The sequence below is a fragment of the Protopterus annectens genome, chromosome 14.part0 (assembly GCF_019279795.1).
Source record: "Protopterus annectens isolate FY-2018-M chromosome 14.part0, PAN1.0, whole genome shotgun sequence".
NCBI lineage: Eukaryota > Metazoa > Chordata > Ceratodontiformes > Protopteridae > Protopterus > Protopterus annectens.
The window spans coordinates 571,291,960-571,314,068 of record NC_056748.1 but is presented as its reverse complement, the minus strand read 5'-3'; positions in this window follow the sequence as shown (position 1 = coordinate 571,314,068).

Here is a 22,109-nt window from a genome sequence, read left to right as displayed (position 1 = left end):
CGGGGAACCCCTCCCAAAATTACAGACCACATGGAAATATTTCTATACTTTGCATGTCTAGTGTCAATATCTCACATGTAAAGGTCAAAGGTACAGTTATTTGACAGCTTCTTTACTTTAAAATATTTGAAAGTTGATTTGAGACCTGTTAAAAGAGGGTTAAAACCATGGTTTGGATATGACTGTAGTCATCTTTGCCTGGAAGCAACTGAATAAAATTTGAACTTTGGAGGCAAGATAAATTAAATGGCAGTAACTGAGATCTGGCAGATTATACCATGTTACTTTTTCAGCAAAATGATAATAAATTGTAGTCATCTTTGCCTGGAAGCAACTGAATAAAATGTAAACTTTGGAGGCAAGATTGTTATTGGTATATGAGCTTAGAGTTGGTATGATGAACTACAAACAACTACACAAGATGTATTTAACTCTGTAGAGTCTTGGTTCTTAAAACGATGCACTTATGCTTTGAATCACGAAAAACAAACTCCTCCTATTTAGTATTCACTAAGTCCCCTTTAGAATTTTCCTATTTCCCTCAGTAATGGTACCCTTATATCACCCTGGATCTACCACCAAGCTGCTAGGTGTCACGATAGATAACTGCCTTACCTTTGATAATCCCACATTAATAATACTGTAAGAGCTGTAAACAGAAATGGGCTCCTTATACAGGATCAAAATGTTCCTAACTCCTACAGCTGAAGCTACGCTTGCCCACTCTCATCTGACCTCCCACTCCTCTCCTGCCATCACCCATTTATACTAACCTAAAGAGAAAGAGTAATCTATCTAAACTGGCTAGCACTTATAATAGTATAGCTAGATTTGTTACCCGAATCAATTTAGAACTGATCACTGTCTAAAACCTACAACAACTTCACTGGCGAGACTTGAAAACTTCTTGCTGCTTTCCCAACTCACATTTGTCCATGGGATTTTCTACCATCCCAATAATGCCAATATGCTATCCCAACCTCTTTACTCCTTATACCAACCCGAGATTCTCTTGGCTCCTCAAATAAACTTCTTGTTTCCTTAACTAAAACCAATAGCTCTGCTGGTGCTTTTACCAACACCATTGGTAGGTACTGGAATCATCTTCTTACTGAACACATGTTCCATCCCTGGCTCTTTAAGCAGAAACTCAAATTACACCTTAATAAGAAGCACTTTTTTATGCTCTTTAGCCTGATTAAACTTGCTCTATCTCCTTTCTTTCCAATCCTTCCACACAGTGGCCTACCACCTTTCTCCAGCTTTTTTTTTACCATGATAATACTTTCACTATAAAGGATGTCCTGCCTTTCTCTACTCTTTTCTAGTATGGCAATACAATTTTACGTTTTTGAATGTCTTTTTTCTTTGTTTTGCCTGCCAATTATCTTTTCTTCCCCAAAATTGTTTAATTGCTTTGTATATATACACATTATGTATTAAGCTTCGTAGAGGTGTAGTATTTTTTAAACTTATTTTCCTCATATTATTCTTTTCTGTATTATGTAACTATTTGTCTCTATGTGGAGCTTTTCTCCCCGGGCCTCTGCTGAAAATGGAAATATATCCAGTTAGACTAGCCCGGTTAACAAATGTAAAATAAAAAAGTAAAATAAATAAATTGTCACTGAACTATATGTAAAGGCATACGTCATGTGATGTAAAATGGAGTTAGATCTGATGAATCAGTTAAGGGTGAAAGTACTTTCTGTTTAAAATACTTTATTCTGACACATTTTTTACAGGATGGCAAATTATTAAAATCTGTTTCTTAGACAAAGATCAAATATATTTTTTGCCCAGGCTATATTATCCAGTCATCTCTGCTCCAAAGAGTGTACTCAGTGTATTTAATGTCATCTTTACAAACTGCATCTTGTGAATACTTTATCAATTGAAAATGTTCTTTTTCAGCTTGTTATAGCTGTCCAAATAGTTGTACTATGAATGCATAGATTCAGAATGTATGAGCTGAACCTGAATTGTTACTTAATATGTCATTTTTCTGTACTGGGCTTTTGTAATAACTTTAAGGTTTAGCAGTATTATGCCAATGTGGAGCTTTTTTCCCAGGGCCTCTGCTGAAACTGGACATCATCCCAGTGTAGATCTTTTCTCCCAGGGCCTCCAATGATAATGTGATATTATCCAAGTTGGACTTTCTGGTAAACAAATGTCAAATAAATAAATAAATACATTTCAATAAAAAAATTATCAATTTTTAATTAAGTTGCACATGCCTGGTTACTCTGTCTAGTCTACAGATAATTTGTTACTATTTCAGGGACTCTCAGCCAGCAACTTCCCTAATCATGAGGTACCAATTTCCTCTTAATATTGGAAATAATTCAGCCTCCTTCACAATGACAAAAATATACACACTCCATTCACAAAAAAAAAAAAAAAAACAAAAAAAGTAGCTATTGCCCACATAGATGCTTTTCCCTTTGTATATAGGGCTCTAATCCATAAGACTGGAGCTGTTAAGCACCTCACTATAAGGATCTGTGTCTTCTTATGATTATAACAAATGGAAGGGAATTAATAACCCAGATATTAAATGCAGCGTTTGTTATATACACCCTGTGTTAAAGTAATCTAACAGCATATATAAAACTCTGGCTGACACACACACATATTGAAATTAGATAAAGTCTAATCCTTTTAACAATTTTTGCTCATATACTGCTTTAAAAATAACTTTTCTGAACATGAATATATTACTCAATTTCTAGCTGATCTTCTTCGTTTCATGATTTTACCACCAACTATCTGTTGTTAGTACACTCAGATCGTCTCCTACTTCTATCTGCATAACCCTTTTTTGTTTTTAGCAGTGCTTAGTTTCCTTATAGCTTTTTGCAGTCTTTCTTCAGTTCTGGTTTTATTTCCTGCTGACCCTGTTTCTTCACTTTTAGTTAATTACCCAAGCATATTCTCTAAAGCAAAGTCACTTCTGCAACATATTTAAATCTTCAGAGTTGTTCTGCAAAAGTTGGTTGTGTTAGTTGTTATAAAATATGTAATTCTTAAAACTGCTTTTATGTATGTTTCTTATAATTTCTTTTACATAGAATTTTCTAGTTAAATGTCCTCATCACCTTAGTTTAGAGTGAGTGGAAATTGACTTCGTCTTATTATCTGCATTAACTACTGTAACCAATTAATTATATTAATTGCATGGTTTCATTTCACTGATATATTTTTTTTTCACATTTTCTTCTCATAATTGTTATATCATTTTATGTAGAGTACCTGGCAACATTTTCCCACTATGTTGTGTGATGTACCATATATGCTTCTTAATGTGATAGTCAGTCCAATCCCACTCAGTCAATTAACCAGTCCTTTCCCCATGTCTAAAAAAACACATTTCAATAATAAGCAGAAACCAGAAATGTGAATAATGAAACATAACACATACTGCTTTATAACTGGAATTTATTTAATATTAATAAAAATTATTGGATATAGTGGGAATGAGACCTAATATTGTTTATAAAAGGACACCACTATAAAAACATGCTGGAGAGGGTACAAGAGATTCACTCTGTTAGGGATCATTTAAATGTGGATTTTGCCTGCAGTGCAATTATTAGAAGGCAAGGGTTTTTCTTAGGGTATATTCTTAAGAAATAAACCTAAGTGTTAATGATATAGTTCTAAACTTCACAGTTTCCAGGAGTGCCAGTATAGCTGTGCAGTGTTAAAGAAGGATTTTAAGACTCTAAAATCTCCTTTAAGTAGGTGGCTCCATGATCATATATGGTAATATACAACACCATACAAACATTAACAGTGATTATTTGCTTAACGGTGAGTCACTGCAGTGAAAGCAGGAAAGGTACAATGCAACAATACCTTGAGAACTATGTAAGAAGCCTTGCTGCAGAGTGCTTGGTAAGCAGTAATCAGTAATTGGGTCAGTCAATAACTATATGGTTATTCCATATTATGCATGTGTGCAGAGCAGCAGATGAAGTGTTAAGCTGTCCATATTTCTTGTCAAAGAGGTTCAGTGGTATGTCTCTGAGATCACTCCATTATATGGAATTGGTTTTACGAATAAAGCAACATTTTCTAAGGATAAAAACCTTACATAATTTGTAACATGACAGGGACTGTTAAGCTGTCTTCTACTGAACATTTGCAAGTGATCTAAGGCAAAGAGGAGCTGAAGTTTAACGTACTTGTAACTGCATGTGGTACTATGTTGTGCAACAGTACTTTATCCATTAGATGAAATGATCTTGCTCCATTTCTAGATACTTTCACGTGCATTCAAAGTTGAACTCTCATAGAAAATCAGTGCAGGCTGATTCACAGGGATAGTAATTAACAGAGAGACAGGCAATATTAAGAACTATTTGAAAAGATATGCAGCAAACATTATTCACTTATGACACCAGTTCACATCTCAGAGCTCATTGTCCCTCCATTGTAGCTGTTCACTTTAAACTTGTTTAAAAATCCTTTTCTTTCCTGTTATTGCATGAGATATTACTTAAAATGAATGTTCTTCATCTACATTCTTCTTTTTATGGCATTTTTGCAGCTACATTTAGAATAAGGGCAATGACTGGATGGTTGCCACATATGTAACCTCACACATCATTAATAATAGTTCTCATATTGTACACTTGAAACTCATATCAGTCTTTAGCAGCTTACACCAAACATAGCATCTGTTTGTAGACTCTTCTGGCAAATCTTTGAATCTTCAATTGTGATTGATTTGCTCCATTCTCTGTAGTTCTAGTCATTGCCTTTCTCACACTCTCTCTCTGATGATTGTATATCAGTTCTGTTCATTCATCTTCAGTACATCTTAGAAAGCTGCTCCACACTATGCCTTCACTGCATATGAGAATCAGATCTTGTCGGGATAAAGTGTCACATCAAACTCCCTTTACACCTTTAGTACCTTACCATTCATGCTGCCAAACTATCCAGTTATCAAGTTGCCCTTAACTAAATGGTTAAGCTTCTCTTATTTATTAAATCTGCAGTACTGATTTCTTGATACTTCGGGCTCCTACTGTACATCTTATAGGTTCATAGGTCATTACTGGGCTATTGACCTGAAGGTCTTTATAAGCCTAGCCATATGTACCCAATAAGTACTAGGGAAATCCAATATAAAGGATCTGGCCTAAACTCGAGATCTTAGTTAGCAACGACTGCCCATATCTAGGAGGGTCATAGCTGAAATCCCTGACAGGAATTTAGGTTTCCCATCCAGGCTATGCTTAAACAGGGTCATAAAGGGTCTTTCTTTGATGTGAACTGGTAGCCTATTCCAGAGGAACGGCAACCTCTGAGAGACATATCTGTCTCTCCAGCAAGTCATATTTATGTCGTAGGCCAGGTCAAGGTCCCTGGCGTGGGTGAACCTTGTCCCATTTGACTTGCAGAGTGGTTTCCAAGTACATAGATGCTTTTCCCTTTGTATATAGGAGAAGCTCTAATCCATAAGACTGGAAAGCTGTTAAGCACCTCACTATAAGGATCTGTGTCTTCTTCCCCCTTGATTATAACAAATGGAAGGAATTAATAACCCAGATATTAAATGCAGCGTTTGTTATATACACCCTGTGTTAAGGTAATCTAACAGCATATATAAAACTCTGGCTGACACACACACACATATTGAAATTAGATAAAGTCTAATCCTTTTTAACAATTTTTGCTCATATACTGCTTTAAAAAATAACTTTTTCTGAACATGAATATATTACTCAATTTCTAGCTGATCTTCAACCGTTTCATGATTTTACCACCAACTATCTGTTGTTAGTACACTCAGATCGTCTCCTACTTCTATCTGCATAACCTTTTGTTTATGATGCTTAGTTTCATATAGCTTTTGCAGTCTTTCTTCGGTTCTGGTTTTATTTCCTGTGACCCTGTTTCTTCACTTTAGTTAATTACCCAAGCATATTCTCTAAAGCAAAAGTCACTTCTGCAACATATTTAAATCTTCAGTTGTTCTGCAAAAGTTGGTTATTGTTTAGTTGTTATAAAATATGTAATTCTTAAAACTGCTTTTATGTATGTTTCTTATAATTTCTTTTACATAGAATTGTCTAGTTAAATGTCTTCATCACCTCAGTTTAGAGTGAGTGGAAATTGCCTTAGTCTTATTATCTGCATTAACTACTGTAACCAATCAATTATATTAATTGCGTGGTTTCATTTCACTGATATATTTTTTTTCACATTTTCTTCCTCATAATTGTTATATCATTTTATGTAGCGTACCTGGCAACATTTTCCCACTATGTTGTGTGATGTACCATATATGCTTCTTAATGTGATAATTCAGTCAATCACTCAGTCAATTAACCAGTCCTTTTCCCATGTCTAAAAAAAAAACACATTTCAATAATAAGCAGAAACAGAAATGAATAATGAAACATAACATACTGCTTTATAACTGGAATTTATTTAATATTAATAAAGAATTATTGGATATAGTGGGAATAGAACCTAATATTGTTTATAAAAAGGACACCACTATAAAAAACATGCTGGAGAGGGTACAAGAGATTCACTCTGGGCCCAAGGGGATGTTTAAATGTGGATTTTGCCTGCAGTGCAAATATATTTTAGAAGGCACAGAGTTGTTTATCCCAAATTATGGTAAATATATATATAAGAAAAAATTCACCTGTAATAGCAGGGCTGTTGTTTACATAGGGACATGCACGCAATGTTCTTGTTTTTACATCGGTAAGACCATCAATGCTCTTAGGAGCAGAATGTATCAACATTTTTACGATATTAAAAAACAAGATACAAAAAATATTTTGGCGGTGCACATTATCAATAATGAGGGACATGATTTTAGATTTTCAGTATTGGAACAAGTCACAGTTGGAGATAGAGGTGATCCCCTTAATGATTTTTTGGAAAATAGGGAACTAAGATGGCAGTTAAAAAAAAAATGCAACATCATTTCCAGGCTTAAACACAAATACATCTATCAGTTCCACCCTCAGATTAAAATCTGAAGGTTATTTATGAATAATAGTGACAATAAACTAGGGATTTTTTGTGGTTTCTACATAATGTGGTGTATTTATTAAGGTTTTTATTTTATTGTAATATGGTACAAAATGTATTCAATATTTTAGATGCCTCAATGGGGCTGTATTAATTCAATTTAAGTAATTTCATTGTGATGTCATTAATTATGAAGGCGTGTATTTGTATAAAAAGGGTTTCATTTATTATGGATGTGTATTCTGAAGAAGTTTTTATTAAAAAACAAAAGCGCTTAATATCAAGACATTGTGGATCTCGTCTTTCTTTCCTGGCGTTTTTTTCAGTTTTCGTTTGTGGTTTTGATTTTTATTTGTCCCATAGAGGCTGTGTTTTTGGTCTTGGAGAGAGCATTAATGACTTGCTCTTTAGAGCTGCAAGGTTGGGGAGGTGTAGAGGGAATGCTTTGTGGAATGTTTGGAGGGGACAGGGGGTGAAATTTTTGCCAAACCTGCTAGCTAATAGATTAGCTATTTTTGCAGGATCAGTGTGTGAATGCCATCCACAGCTAGTTCAGCAAATGTCTGGGTCCTACCTTTTAGGGTACAGTTATAGCTGAAGAATGCATTATGGTTATTCTTAGCTATGGTTGCTATTTTTTCTCAAAGTTGCCCTTAGAGGATTTTACAAGTTGTCTTATTTGTTTGTTCAAGCAAAGGAATGAGTTCTTCCAGTGCTGAGACCTCTCTTTTTATTCTTAGACAGCAACTTCTTCCTCTTGTTATATAGCTTACTAATGCTAGATGTCCAGCAGGGAGGCTTGGTTTTTCTTGAGGATCTTGTTTTGATCCCATCAGGTACAACTGTGTCAATATATTTGTATAAGTGTTTGTACAGGGCATTTGTGTAGTTGTCAATGCCATCTGTGGGAACAGGAGCTTGGAAATTATTTATGTTATCCCTTAGGAATGTATCATTTGCTTTGGTGACTTTTCTTTAGCCTGATTTTGCCTAAGAGGGGTCCAGGTGTTATAGCTACCTCAAATGTGACTAATGTTTGATCAGATTTAACCACTAAGGACCTATACTTGTGGTGGTGCAATGGTCATCCAAGTTGGTGAGGACCAGGTTGAGAATATTTGAGTCCCTTGTGGGGTTGCATACTATTTGTTCCAACGCATTAGTGTTAACAATGTCCAGGAACATTTGTGCGAGCATGTTGATACTAGTATAAGTTTCCCAGCCAATGGAGGGAGAGTTAAAATTGCCCATGACTAGAGTGTTTGGTTGTTATTTGATTGACTCAGGTAGGTTCAGATAAGTAGTGGGGTATTTTGATTCATTGAAGAGGGCCTACAGCTAATGATGACTTGAAGGGGGGGGGTCTTACCCACAGTAAGTTGAACTTGGAGTAACTCCATGGAGTTTTCCTGTATAACCAATCTAGAGGTGTATTTTATTTGATGGAGATAGATACTCCTCCTCCTTTGGTTTTCACACATTTATTTTGCGGTCTGAAAGCATGGAAGGCATTGTAGCCTGGCAAGGCCAGGGTACTGTCTGTGACCCTGATCCAAGTTTCTGTGACTTCACAGATGTCAATATCCTCCAGGGAGAGGAGTGCTTCCAGAAAGTGCAGTTTCTGATTTAAACTCATTGCATTTAGCAGCATAATCTTTCATTTATTTGAAATTTTATTATTGAGATCTTGCCTAAAAAAGGCTCTGTGTGGGAGGCAAGTGCCTTAGCCAGTAATCGAAAGCCTAGAAGTGACAGGTGAAGACCATCTCTGGCAAAGCAACATGATCTATCAACCATGTTATCCCAGGCTGACAGGAACTGGATCCCCTTAGAATGACACCTGAAACCAAGCTAATTGTTGAAGTCAATCAGTTGTTTGTTTATACTGTGGTATCATCTTAGGCGAGAGTAAAATGCTGCTCAAGGCTAAGGACATACCTGCCTGGGACACATATTCACAGAGCACAATCATGTCTCTTTTCATATAGTCCACTGAAGTATGCCTCAAGTCATTCACACCAACATGAACTGTGATGGAGTTATAACAGTACTTGTTGTTGAGAGAGTTGAGTGCATGTGTGATCTGACAGATCCTGTCACCCAAAAGACAGCTGACTGTAACCTTCTCCTTGTCCAGCCTGGGTAGTGGGACATCTGTGTGTCTCACAATAGACTCACCTATGACTAAAACGTTTGGTTTAGATGTACTTTGCCTTACGGGCTTATTTGCTGAGACACTGGTGCTTCTTTTTTGTGTGTATTGAGTGCTGTAGCTGCTGTATTAGATATATCATCTTTGTGTTAGGAAGGTCTCTGGTGTTTAGCTAGGTTTCTGGTGAGTACCTCCAAGTATGATGGTTTATGTGTTGAGTGCATGGTTTGTGTAAGAGGTGTTGTATGTGAGCTGACAACCTGTTCAGTGTTACTGTTCTGTGTGTGGGAAAATGAGGATTCCTGATTCTTAATGTAGATGCATCTCTCACTAATTGTACTTGGGTGATTTAGGAGTGGATGGTTGCTACTGAAAGTGAGGCAGTTGCTACACTGCCTCAGGATACCCATCTCAATCAGGCTGGTAGGAGAAATGGTGGGAAACTGATCATCCATAATACTAGGTTAAATCCTGTTTGCTCAGTGGAGAGAGAAATTGGAGTGGTGTAGTATAGCTGTGTGATCTAACATGGTGTATACTAATGGGGTATTCTATAAAGGGTCTATACTAGCAGGGGTTCTCTAAATAGTATGAGACTACTGTAGATTTGGTGGTTCTGGGACTGTTTAAGGAGCAAAAGCACAGCTGAGGTGCTCTCTGAGCAGCTAAGTACAATTTAAGGACTTCTCAGGCAGCTCACAGGCAGCTACTAAGAGAAAATTTATCTACTGAAGTTTTTGCATCTGTAATCGCCAATAGTCATCGCCACTGCATGGTAGTGCACAATGATGCCCAGAGGTGCACTACACGTAAACAGATGAAAGCAGTAGAGCCGTGGCTGGTCTCCTAACTCTGTGGAGTTATGTTAAAACAAGAGCAAACCTACACAAGCACGATGTTTATGTAGCAATAGTGAGCAAACTGAATTAAACAATTTAACCAATAAAAAAGCTCTAAACTGAGCCCTGTGGCAGCAGCCTTTAATCAGATGAGCCCAACTGCACTCTCCTGACACAAGAGTGCGGGGGGGGGGGGGGCTCTCCAACAAAAGATAGCCTGGTTTAGTTCTCAGTTTATCAAACAGAATCAGATTCAGCAGTTCTGAATCTAGTCTATGCTACACCAGACAAAAAGTACAACAAATCAGCAAGAACAGATTTTAAAAATTATCAATATAGCAAAAATACAGTTTAAAAGTGCAAAATACAATATACAATTGTATATATTGTTAGCAGAATGCAACAGATTCTTTGGATTGCACAGATGAATAGAGCAGAGCAGTGGCTAGTCACCTAACTCTTACCTAGAAGTTACACAATACTGTTCACAATCTCCCTGTGTAGCTATAGGCAGTTACCTTGAAAATGTTTATGTTTCAGACTATTGCCGATTTATTATGGGATCTATATCTGGTGTATGAGTGTAACACTTCTTTGTTCACCCCACCTTCTTGCTGGAAACATATACATCTGAACATTTCCCACAAATCAAAAACAGGTTTCCTAATGCCATAGTTAAGTGTTCCCATGTTGGTATGAATGCAATAATGGATGCATGTATGTCTTTCAGCTTTTCCCAGTTAGGGATCGCCACAGCGGAACTCCGGTCCGCTCATGATTGGCAGTGGATTTTACAGTGCCGAGTTGCCAGCCTGATGCCCAACCTTCAACGAAGGCACTCTCAATCATGCCTACAAATGCAAAAAAATAAATAAATAAATAAAAAATCACAGACTCATACAACTGTCCAGATTTTAACAGACTATCCAAATTTCTGCTCAGATCTTTGGTCTGTTCCTCATAAAAAGGTGTGGTTTTCTGATAAATTACTGAGGACTGAAGTCACTAAATACGGACCTGCATTTGAGTTTCAGTCTTCATATCCTTCTGAAAAAGTAAGCTAATACAAAAGCTGTTATTCTAGCAATTTTCTAAGTTTATAAGAGCAATATTTAAAATATACTCCTATTTTGGATCTTTGCCCCCCCATTATTTTTTGTCCTGCCCAGATTTCTTGCACTAAGAGGGTAAGAGATATACATAGACTCATTAATGTCTAACCACATAGTTAAACTGAATAAAGTGTATTATGAGTTTCACCAAAATACTAAAAGAAATATAGTGTGTGAATATATGGCAATGACGTTTGTATTATTAGCCATTAAAAAAACTCTGGAGATGTCCTGAAACATTAGAGATCAAGGAAAAGAAAAATTCTACAGATGAGACTACTTCAAATTGTAAATACTTTGACATAAACTTCTAGCTTCACATCAAAAAGACTATGTCCAAAATTAATGGATCTACTAATTATCCCATGTTCTTTCCACACTAGCAAGAGCAGCCATTAGCAAAGGCATTCTCTGTGCTTAGTTAAAATATGCATCATCATTAATGCAGAAGCCAAGGAAAGCACAACTGCCCTGCAGTTTATTTCTATCAAAATCTGTTGCTTTATAGACTACCACTGCTATACAATTTGAAAGACCAACTGGCTGTTGATTGAACTAAAAGCTGACCTCTTACTAGATTCCTTGGTATCAAGACTACTACAGCAAGATACCCTAACTACCTTGTCTGTCAAATTCATTTTAATTATCCAACCTTTAACGCTCCTCAAGTTCAGGTCTGTTCTGCAAACACTCAGAATGAAGCCTCTCTGCAGCAACAGCAACAGCTACTCTCTCCTATTCTGTAAATTCTGGAAAAGTTTTCATTTCAACTTAAATAACCTCCCCTTATATGATACTTTAAGACCCCAATTTAAAGCCTTCCTTAAAAACAAAACCAGTTCCTTATCTCAGGCCACATAACCTAACTCAGGCCAATAGATCTAGCAGTCTAGTCACATCATGGAGGAACATATATTTCTTATCAACAAACATGTATGTATCCCATTTAGTATCTTAGGCTTTACTATGTTTCCTTCTAATCTCATTTCCTGTAGATACACCTGATAAACATTTCCCTTTAAGCGACTTTACTAATATTTATCGTTCTGTTTGTAATAGGACTGCATTAACCTGCTATTGCTAAATATTGCATCACAAGAATCGCCTTTGATCATTTGTAATTCCTGTTGCTAATTTAATTTGCAATTTCTGTTGTTTATTTGTAACAATTGTTTTTACTCTCCGATTACATCCCCTGGCTAGGCCTGAAATAGGTCAATTTTTGAATGGTGCCCTACCCCGATAAAAAATAAATAAATAAATAAATAAATAAATAAATAAACACAGCCACATGCCAATCCATATCAAATAATTATTTGCATTTAGTAAACACACAAGAAACATATTTTCATTAGTGTTTTTTTTTCAGGAAGATGAACATGTCTGAAACACATTTTGTGGAATTATGTTTTCCAGTACTGGCTGCTACACCACATTATTATTATTATTATTATTATTATTATTATTATCATTATTATTATCATTATTATTATTATTATTATTATTATTATTATTATGTCTGAGGTCTATTTTATTCACATTCCACATATCAGTTTTTTTAAAAATATACACACCTTGGAATTAGAATTCATATTTTTGAGGTAGAGACTGTAGGGAGGTATGTCCCCTGCAGAAAATACATTCTTCGATTTTGATATTTTAGTGTTGCTACTTAATAAATTCCTAATATGTTCAGGAAATTTAGATTCCACAAAATGTCATTTTCATGGATTTTTATCATTCAGTCAAATATATTCAATATTTTTCACATCAAGAAAGTATGTCTACAAGAAAAAAATAGATATATCTAACAGTCATCCTTCATTTCTGTGCTACTGCTTACTTTTTTGGCTTATCACAGAATGTCCAGATTTTGATTTTGACATACATTTGAGTTTAAGACTTCATATTATTCAGAAAAATGCATGGTAAAACAAATCATGTTATTTTATCAATCTAAGTTTATATGAGCAGTATTTAAAATCTATCCCTATTTTTGGGCCATTGTACCCCCATTATGTTAGGCTTTGTCCAGATTTTTTTCGTTTGGAGGTTGAGAGGTACGAATGCGTGGCTGCCATAGTGCAGCGGTTAGCATTGCTGCCTCACAGCAAGATGTTCTCTGGTTTCGGTCCCTGGCTGGGGTGCCTTCTGTGCAGAGTCTGCATATCCTCCCTGTGGTTGTGTGTGCTTCCTCCGTGTTCTCCGGTTTCCCCCCACATCCCAATGATATGCTGTAGGTGGACTGGGTACTCTAAATTGGCCCTAGGCATGAGTGTGTGTGTGGAAGGTTGGGCGCTGGGCTGGCAATGACACTGTAAAACTCCACTGCCAATCATGAGCAGACAGGTGATCCACTGTGGTGACCCCTAACCATGAAAAGCCAAAAGAAGAAGAAGAAGAGGTTGAGAGGTATGGACAGAACTCAAATTGTAGTAGGACAAAGCTGCCTATCTAGGTCCTTAGACTGTAATCATAGAATACTTCAAGGGTCCATCCTTAGTCCACTCTTACTTTTTTCTCTTCCTCAGTAGCAAGCACCTGCACAGAAAAGGCATCAAACTCCTACAATATGCTGATGACTCAATCATAATATTTCAAGGACTGCAACCTAATGCTAAATGAAAAAAATAAACTCTGGACTTTTGGAGTAAAAAACACTACTATCACTAAAACAATCTACATAAATAACACTGATGCTGACACTGTATACCCTTGCAAATGCCTCACTATACACAATACTCTTTCTTTATCACAACATGCTAACAAAATAAAAAAGACATACTTAAGAAACTAGGAACTGCATATAGTCTTCAACAAATGCTTATAACTTGACACTAGATAAACACTAGCAAGTGCTCTGCTTATGTCCAAACTTGGCTATGGATGTAGTATTATTTGCAATAATAATACATCTGTTCAAATATAACACATACAACAAAAATGCAAACTTTGCAGTTAACCACCAACTAATCTCAATACCTGCTACATTATAAACAAACTACAATAAGTGTTATATGAAAACAGAGTAAATGTAATTTACATCCTCTTCTCATAGATAAGGTACTTTACAATAACCAGTGATCAACCTTAAACTCACTACTACAATAGCACTGCAGCTAGAAACTTCAGATCAAATAACAAAAATCACTTTCACGTTATTAAGACTGAATCTAAATATGGAGGTAACTTCCTATCTGGAGAGTGGAAGTCACTTCCACTACAGTTAAGACTATTAGGCAATCGCAATACTTTAAACAAGGGAGGAAGTCCCATCTCCAAATAATACAGTGTTACAACTGCAGTCAGACATAACATCTGTCTGTCTTCAACAAGCAACCACTCCACCTCAACTATTTCATTTCTTGTCACTGTTACATTCATACTTTCACCTAAAATGCACTTATTGCTAACTTCCCAAATTGTATTGACCCTAACTACGCTTCTTACTACTGATCTTCTTCTCCCCTGCAACTTTCCATCCACCTCTATTTCTCTTTACAGTTCTACTTTATAAGTCTCCTTTCTGACACTCAAGCTAGTGTAATTATGATCTTTTAAATAATCATAACACTTTCTCCATTAAATATCATATGTTTTGACAGCGTTTCTGCAAGACTACTTATTTCAATGCTATACTTCTGTCTGTCTTGGAATGTATATCACTCATGGCTTATATTTCATCATTTATTAAATATCTTAACATGCGAGTATCCCCTGTGAAAAATGGGCACTGCCTGGTAAGGTCAACCCAGTCAACATAATGTAAGTAATAACATCAGCACCCCACACACATTCCACCAGATTGAACAGTAGCCTCTTAAAAGTAATCTGGTATAGCAAGTTCTGAAATGACCTGTGGAACATGAATTAACTTGTAGATGTCCCATGCATGATCAGAACTTGCTCAAATTTTGACAAATCAAGCTGGCGAAGGACTAGTTAACTTCTTACACAAGTCTTATAAATACTGAGTCAATATCAGTACATCTATTTTCTTTCAAAACTGATAAAGGATATCAGCCCATAGTTGCTGGTTTACTTTTACATTTCCTAATAAACCTTTGGAGTTTTACTCCTGTGATATAATTAGAATACAAAAGGCACGGAGTAAATCCTACTTCCTGAGGTTATAAGAACCACTGCACATCTATCAGTCTGTGATCTTTGACTAGCTTCCACATCCCACCCATTGGTTTTGTGCTTGTAGATTCTTCTTTGAGAAAGAGTTGGAGTTTTCTAGGACTGACTCTACAACTTTAAAATCCTCCACCAAATGATAAGGTAACTGATTATATTAATGTTATTCAGATGAGGAAAAATGGAGGGGAAAAATGCAGGCATATCTGCATTTTGGCCATATACACTACCTAGTATAACTACACCGACTTGTTTTATATCTGCTGCTAACTCTGTGTGTGTCATAAATCTAACCATCATCCACCTCTGTCATGCTTGTGGTCTACCAATATCCATCTCAGTATATTGTGCAGAAACAATACTATTTCAGACTTCATAGAAAAAAATTCCAGTAAGCCCCATGCAACATCTAGTGTTCCCCTTGTCAGCTGTGCTTCCTATACAAAATATATGTCTGCCTTTACCCTCTGCAGAAGTCTGTAGGCTCCATGTCTCCTATGTGATATATTTAGAGTACATACTGAAATATAAGTAAACTTATTAACAATTGCACATTTCTGACTATATGAATTACCATAACAGCTTGATATAATTACGGCATAGTCAGTCTTCCGTGAAAATATATATTATGCCCCCTTTCACTTGGATCTGACAAAAAAACAACATTTTTACATGTTGCTCAACAACCCTGCATCAACAACAAACACCCACATTTGTAAATGCCTAACTCAAAGATTGCAGATCCGTGAAAGTAATGGGAATCTTTTTTACCCTCACAGCTCCGTAATCTCACTAAACACAACAGGTATTCTTTGACAAATACAGGAACTGATGAAATCAGTTTGACTGTCCCCATTTGTTCTGGGCACTGTGCATTGCTTAGCAGATACCCTTCTTACTCTGTAGGGAGAGGTGACTTGCTAAAGTGATCCTAAATCTTAAATAACAAAGGAAATAAATAAACCAATAAATAAATACATGTATTTTACAAACAGCAATACCCGTCTCACCTACAGACGCATAACACCGCCCCTCAACCCCCTACACTCTCCTTATTTCCTTATCCTCTCCAGCACGGCTCAACCCCAAACACCTCCAATTAATTAAAATGTTGACATAATTAAGAACTTCATCAACTTCCTCTAATTGTATAATGCTGATCCAGTTCTAACCTTGGCCATCCATTCACAACCTCTATATTTACCCACCCTAGTATTGTACTTGGATGCTATGTACAGTCATACCTTGTTTATATGTTTTCCTCTTCTCATAACAGAATAATAGTAATGCCTCTCTTATTCCAAAAATCAGAGAATCCTTATACAGTTCTTCTTTCAAAAGCAATACTTTACCTGATGTTATGGACCTTTAAATGGCAAATATATATTGTCAAATTTGCTAAAACTTCTGTATTTATTTTTTACACCTGGGCTGATCCTCAAATAGGGCATCTTGGATAAGTGCTCAAACCGAGTTAACAAATTTAAATAAAATGAAATAATAAATAAATATAATAAGAATTTCATCTGCTTCCTGTGAGTGTATAATACTGATCCATTTCTAGCATCATTTACATACCCTGACTACCCATACACCCCCTCTATTCATTCTACTTATATTGCACCTCTACTTACAGCCTCTCAAACAGTTTTGAAATTACTGAGATTCTTGTATCCACACTTAAACTTAAGTATAAAAACCTATGCACAATCACTATCTACATAACCCTAGGTAACAACACAGATACTACAGAGAAAACCCTCTCATAGGCTTCAGCAAATATCAAACAAAAACTATAGTACTGCAGGAGTTCAGTATAGACAGGTGACTATTATTAATGACTCAATATTAAAATTAATATATTTAAATTCATTTATCTGGCTTCAATGAACTCATCTCCACTCCAGGTAGATACAATAAACCGGTAATAAAAGCTACACCACTGTCTGGATAGACACAAATTCCTCAAACAATATTCTAATTTCTGGTTCCCTCCCTGACTCTTTAAGTGATTACCTCTCTTCACTGATGCAGTAAAACTCCCCTGTGAAACACCACTGTTATAATTTAGTACATAAACTTAAGCAAAACTACAGGGTTTTCTTCTGAGGCAAGGAAAACTATCTATATTCTTCTTATTAGTATTAATATTATTACACCATTTAATAAAGGGATATCCAAATGGAGCTAGGCTTGTAAAGGTTCCGGGACCATTGGCCTAGTACACACTATTGAACCTATGAACCTTAACAAGCTTAACTTGCAAATGTACTATATATGATTTTATAAGCTCTGATATCAAACTCATTTAATACAGATTTACAACAATATGACTTTGGCAATGGGGGGATTATGTCTATTAAAATGATTAAACTTCTTTAAGAAAGACACTGAAACTAGAGGATATGGCTAGCAGCCAAACAGAAGAGTGAGCTCTCAGTTTTTCTAGCCCAATTGTATACAGACAATACAATTGCCTATGTTTCTGACACAGTAACATGGAATAAGAGAGTTTAAGAATTGCAGGTTTTGGGGGGCGGGGGGTCTGTGCACATGGCTAGTAAAATCTTTAAGATGGAATTGGCGGAAAGAATGGTCAGGATGTTAGAAAAACTAAGCAGAAATGCAGGGGCTTCTGAAATGGCTCAGCAAAAGTAAAAAATTATAACAGCTATAATTGGCGATGGACCATTGGCATGATAAAATGAAACTCTAAGACCATATTAAAAATCACACAGCTACAAGCCAATCTTGCAACCAAAACATAAGAGGAGATGACATGGAAAATATACAGATGCTGAAACCTTAGACTGAGCGGAATTTCCTGATCAACTTTCATTCTTCCAGTCTAAATTACTATCAGCAATTAGCATCTCCATTAGTAAAGACTGGAGGTAGATTGCTTGCACAAATTGAGGAAGAAAATGAACTGTCTCATTAAATCCTGCCAAGATAATTTGCAAATTACATTCCTAGATTGCAAAACAGTTTCTGAAGAATGCTTACCTGATAGGGTCCAAGTAGATGGCTTCATTGCAAGTGTCTTCCAGGACTATTTTAGAACCCATTATCGAATAAAAGGTGTGTACAGCAAGGTAAGGAGGTAGTTGAGAAAAACATCCTTGGTTCGTGGATTTTTGAGATGGCAGGACTGGAGAAAGTGTGTTTGATCTCTGCAATAAGCTGAGGAATTTGTACTGCACGCACCTTAAGTCTGCACTCACTATTATAGGTAATGCTCCACAGCTTGGTTCAAGGGGTTAGAATTGACGTGGAAAGGGAATTACAGAGTGGGTGTTTAATTATCAAAGAGTGTGTGTGAGGACATTAAAAGCCTAGGCCAACTGGTTCCTAACCCAAAGAAAGGGAAAAGACATTTGGACAAAGAACTTAAGGACCTGCCTGATAATACACACATTAAACATGCAACACTGAGAGATATCAAGAAACAAATGTCACGAACGGAGAAGAAAAGACTGAGAGACAGCATGAAGGAGAATAGTGGTCCAAATCCGCAAGGATGTAGGAGCAGGACGAACACCACGGAGAGGGACTGAAGCTGTGCACTCTGGCTTTAGCAAGAAAGACAACTTGGGAGAGACAAGTAGGACATGGCTGGGAAGAAATAACCTGTGCAGGCAAAAGACAGCAGATATGGAATGACAGGCCATTGCCAAGAAAGGCCAGAAAACTTATCTACCATGTAGGGTTGGCTTAACAAAAACAGTAGGAGCTACATCATAGGTATTCTGGCCTAAAACAATAAGTGTTAAATATTCCTAAACAAGTGTTTTATGAAAGCCACATTTGTTAAACTGGCAAGTCATCTGCTATGAGGCATTATGAGATGTGGGAACCGAGAAACACTGCACAATATACAAAGTTGGTGATCGCTCCTATTGGAGGTTGAGAGGTCTAACTGTCATCTTTTTTGATGGAGGATATAGGTTCATAGGTTTGTAGGAGATTACTAGGCTAATGGCTTAAGTGTCTTTACAAGCCTATATAACCTGATTTTTCCAATATAGGGCACCTAGGGGCAAGTGGATGGCATGGATTTGCCTATGCACTGAGTATCTTACAGATTGCCTCTGTCCATAAGGGACATAGGTACTAGCCCAACTGTGAATTTGTGATTCCCCATCCATTAATCCAAATTGTGTTTGAAGAGGGCCAGGGAAGGACTCTGCTTAATGTGAATAGGAAGCCTGTTCCAAAGAAGGGGCAATCTCTGAGACACATATCTCTCTCTCCAGCATGTTTTGTTTGAGTCGCTGACTAAGTCTAGAGTCCTAGATCTGGGTGATCCTCATGCTGTTTGACTTGCAGATGTGTAGCAGCTCCATCAGGACTGGATTTCTGAGTGCCTTGTAGGTCAGACATAGGTCTCCCCTTAATAGTTGGTAGGAGACAGAGTAAAGGTATAGGGCTTTTAGTCTATCTGCATAGTTCACGTTGTTTACACCCTGTATTTTCTTTGTGAAGAACCTCTGAGGTCACTCCAGCTGTTCTAAGTGCCTAGTCAAGTACATATCAAATGGCACAATGTACTTAATTATTGGTCTAATGAGGGCTGAGTACAGCGGGACTATAATTTCCTCAGAAATGGATGTCATACCTTTACTTATAAGTTGTGCCACATAAAAGGATTTCCTCAGCATTGTGGACACATGACAGTCAAAGTTCAGGCTACTAGCTATCTGTGTACCTAGATCTCTCACCTCTGAGTCTACTCCAAGGAGTGTGCTATTGTTGTTGTAATATGCAGGGGTATTTCACTTCCCAAAGGGTATGATAATGCATTATTTTACATTTAGTTTTAGGCCATGGTTCTGGCATCAATCATCTGTGCAACCTAGACACTCCTGAAGGATATCTACATTGCTGGGGGATTCAATAATTGCAGCCATCGGCAAACTTTGTTATCTACAGGCCTTCCACATTTACCTTGACTTCAGAGACATATATTCTTCACAGGTGTGGTCCCAGTACTGAGCCCTGTGGCAAACCACTAGTAACTGGCCTCTTACTGGATCTGGATTTATCCACTTTAAACACAAGTCCTGTCAGTGAGCCAGTTGTCTATCCATCTTGTGATATAGGGATTTATGCCCAGTTTTGTTATAATATCTAAGTGGGTAATTGTGTAAAATGCTTTGGCCAGGTTGAAGTAGGTGGTATATATTGTTTTACCTTCATCGATGGCCTTAGTGTTTTTCTCAAAGAAATCCACCAGATTCAGTTGGCATGACTTGCCTTTGGCAAAGCCAAATTGGATCAGGTCTAGTGTTTGGAGGTCTCTAATGTCATTATTTATCAGGTCCATGATTATTCTTTCCATTGCTTTACATATAAGACTAGTTAAACATATGGGTCTGTAATTTCCAGGGTCAGTAGATGATCCTCTTTTATGCAGAGGGATGACTGCTACTGTTCTCCACTCTACTGAGACAAAGTCATTCTGGCGGCTGTGGTTAAATAAAGATCCTAATGGGCCTGATAAGTCCTGATTTAAGCTATTTAAAAGGCAGCCTGCTATATTGTTAAGCCCATTGAAGCTGTGTTTTTGCTTTAGAGAGCACTGTGGCAACCTGTTCTTTGGTGATAATTGATGGTGGAGTGGTGGAGGGTATTTCTTTGGGAAGAACTGGGGGAGATGGGAGATAAAATTTGAGCTGAATTTGTTAGCCAGCATGTTTGTTATGTCTTCTGGCTGAGAATAGATGATGCCATCTACAACTCATTCTGCACATTGTTAGGTGTTGCCCTTAAGATTGTGGATGTAACTGAAAAATGCCTTATGGTTATTTTTAGCATTGGAGGCTATTTTTACTTCAAAGTCTGCTTTCAGAGACTTGACTAGCTCCCTGATTCACTTGTTTACACTAATGAGGGATTCATTGCTCTGTTTTGCACATTCGCTCTTACTTTCTGATAGGATTTTCTTTTTTAGTTGTACACTGTATTAGTTTCAGGGGTCCACCAAGGTGGCTTGTTTTTGTGTTTGACCTGGGTTTTATTTTGGTCTGGTACTGCTGTCTATAACCAGTTGTTTATATGGTCATACAGGGCTTCTGTGTATGCCTCTGCATAGGTTTCTGTGTGTTTTGGATTTGGAGGAGCTTGGAAACTAGCCATGTCATCCCTTAAAAGGGGGTAATTTACCTTAGAGAAGTACTTAAAAGATTTTTTTGAGGGGTTAGGTGAGGGGACTCATTTTGCTTTTATATCAAGGGAGAACACTTTGTGATCTGAGAACATAACAGTGAGGACATAACAAGGGGGGGGGGGTGCAGCATTCTCCTATATTTGTGAGTACCAGATCTAAGATATCTTTTCCTCCAGTGCTCCAGGGCATTTGAATTCACATTGTCAAGAAATCACTGGAAGCAAGTTACCAGTTCTGTATGCCTCTCAATTAATGGAGGGGAGTAGTTAAAATCACCCAAGAGTATGGTATTGGGATGGATTGTGAGTTTTTCGGGTAACTTCAAGTATGTTGTATGGGTTTCCTGGTTCATAGTGGGGGACCTGTAGCTAACAAGAATATGGTAATGGATTTTTCTCATGGTTAGTGAGACATGGAGTAGCTGAAGCATATCATACTGTTTGACCTGCTTTGAGGTGTGCTTACCCTTTATGCAGATAAATACTCCTCTCCCTTTTGCTCTTTCATGTTCAGTGGGTGGTTGGAATATATAAAAAGCATTATAACCATGCACTTCTGGAATGCTTTCCATGGGTCTGAACCACATTTCAGTAACTGCACAGGCATCAGCATTCTCCAGGGTAAGGATAACTTCCAGGGAGTGCAGTTTCTTATTGAAGCCAATAGGAATGAGCAGTAACACCTTTAGCTTG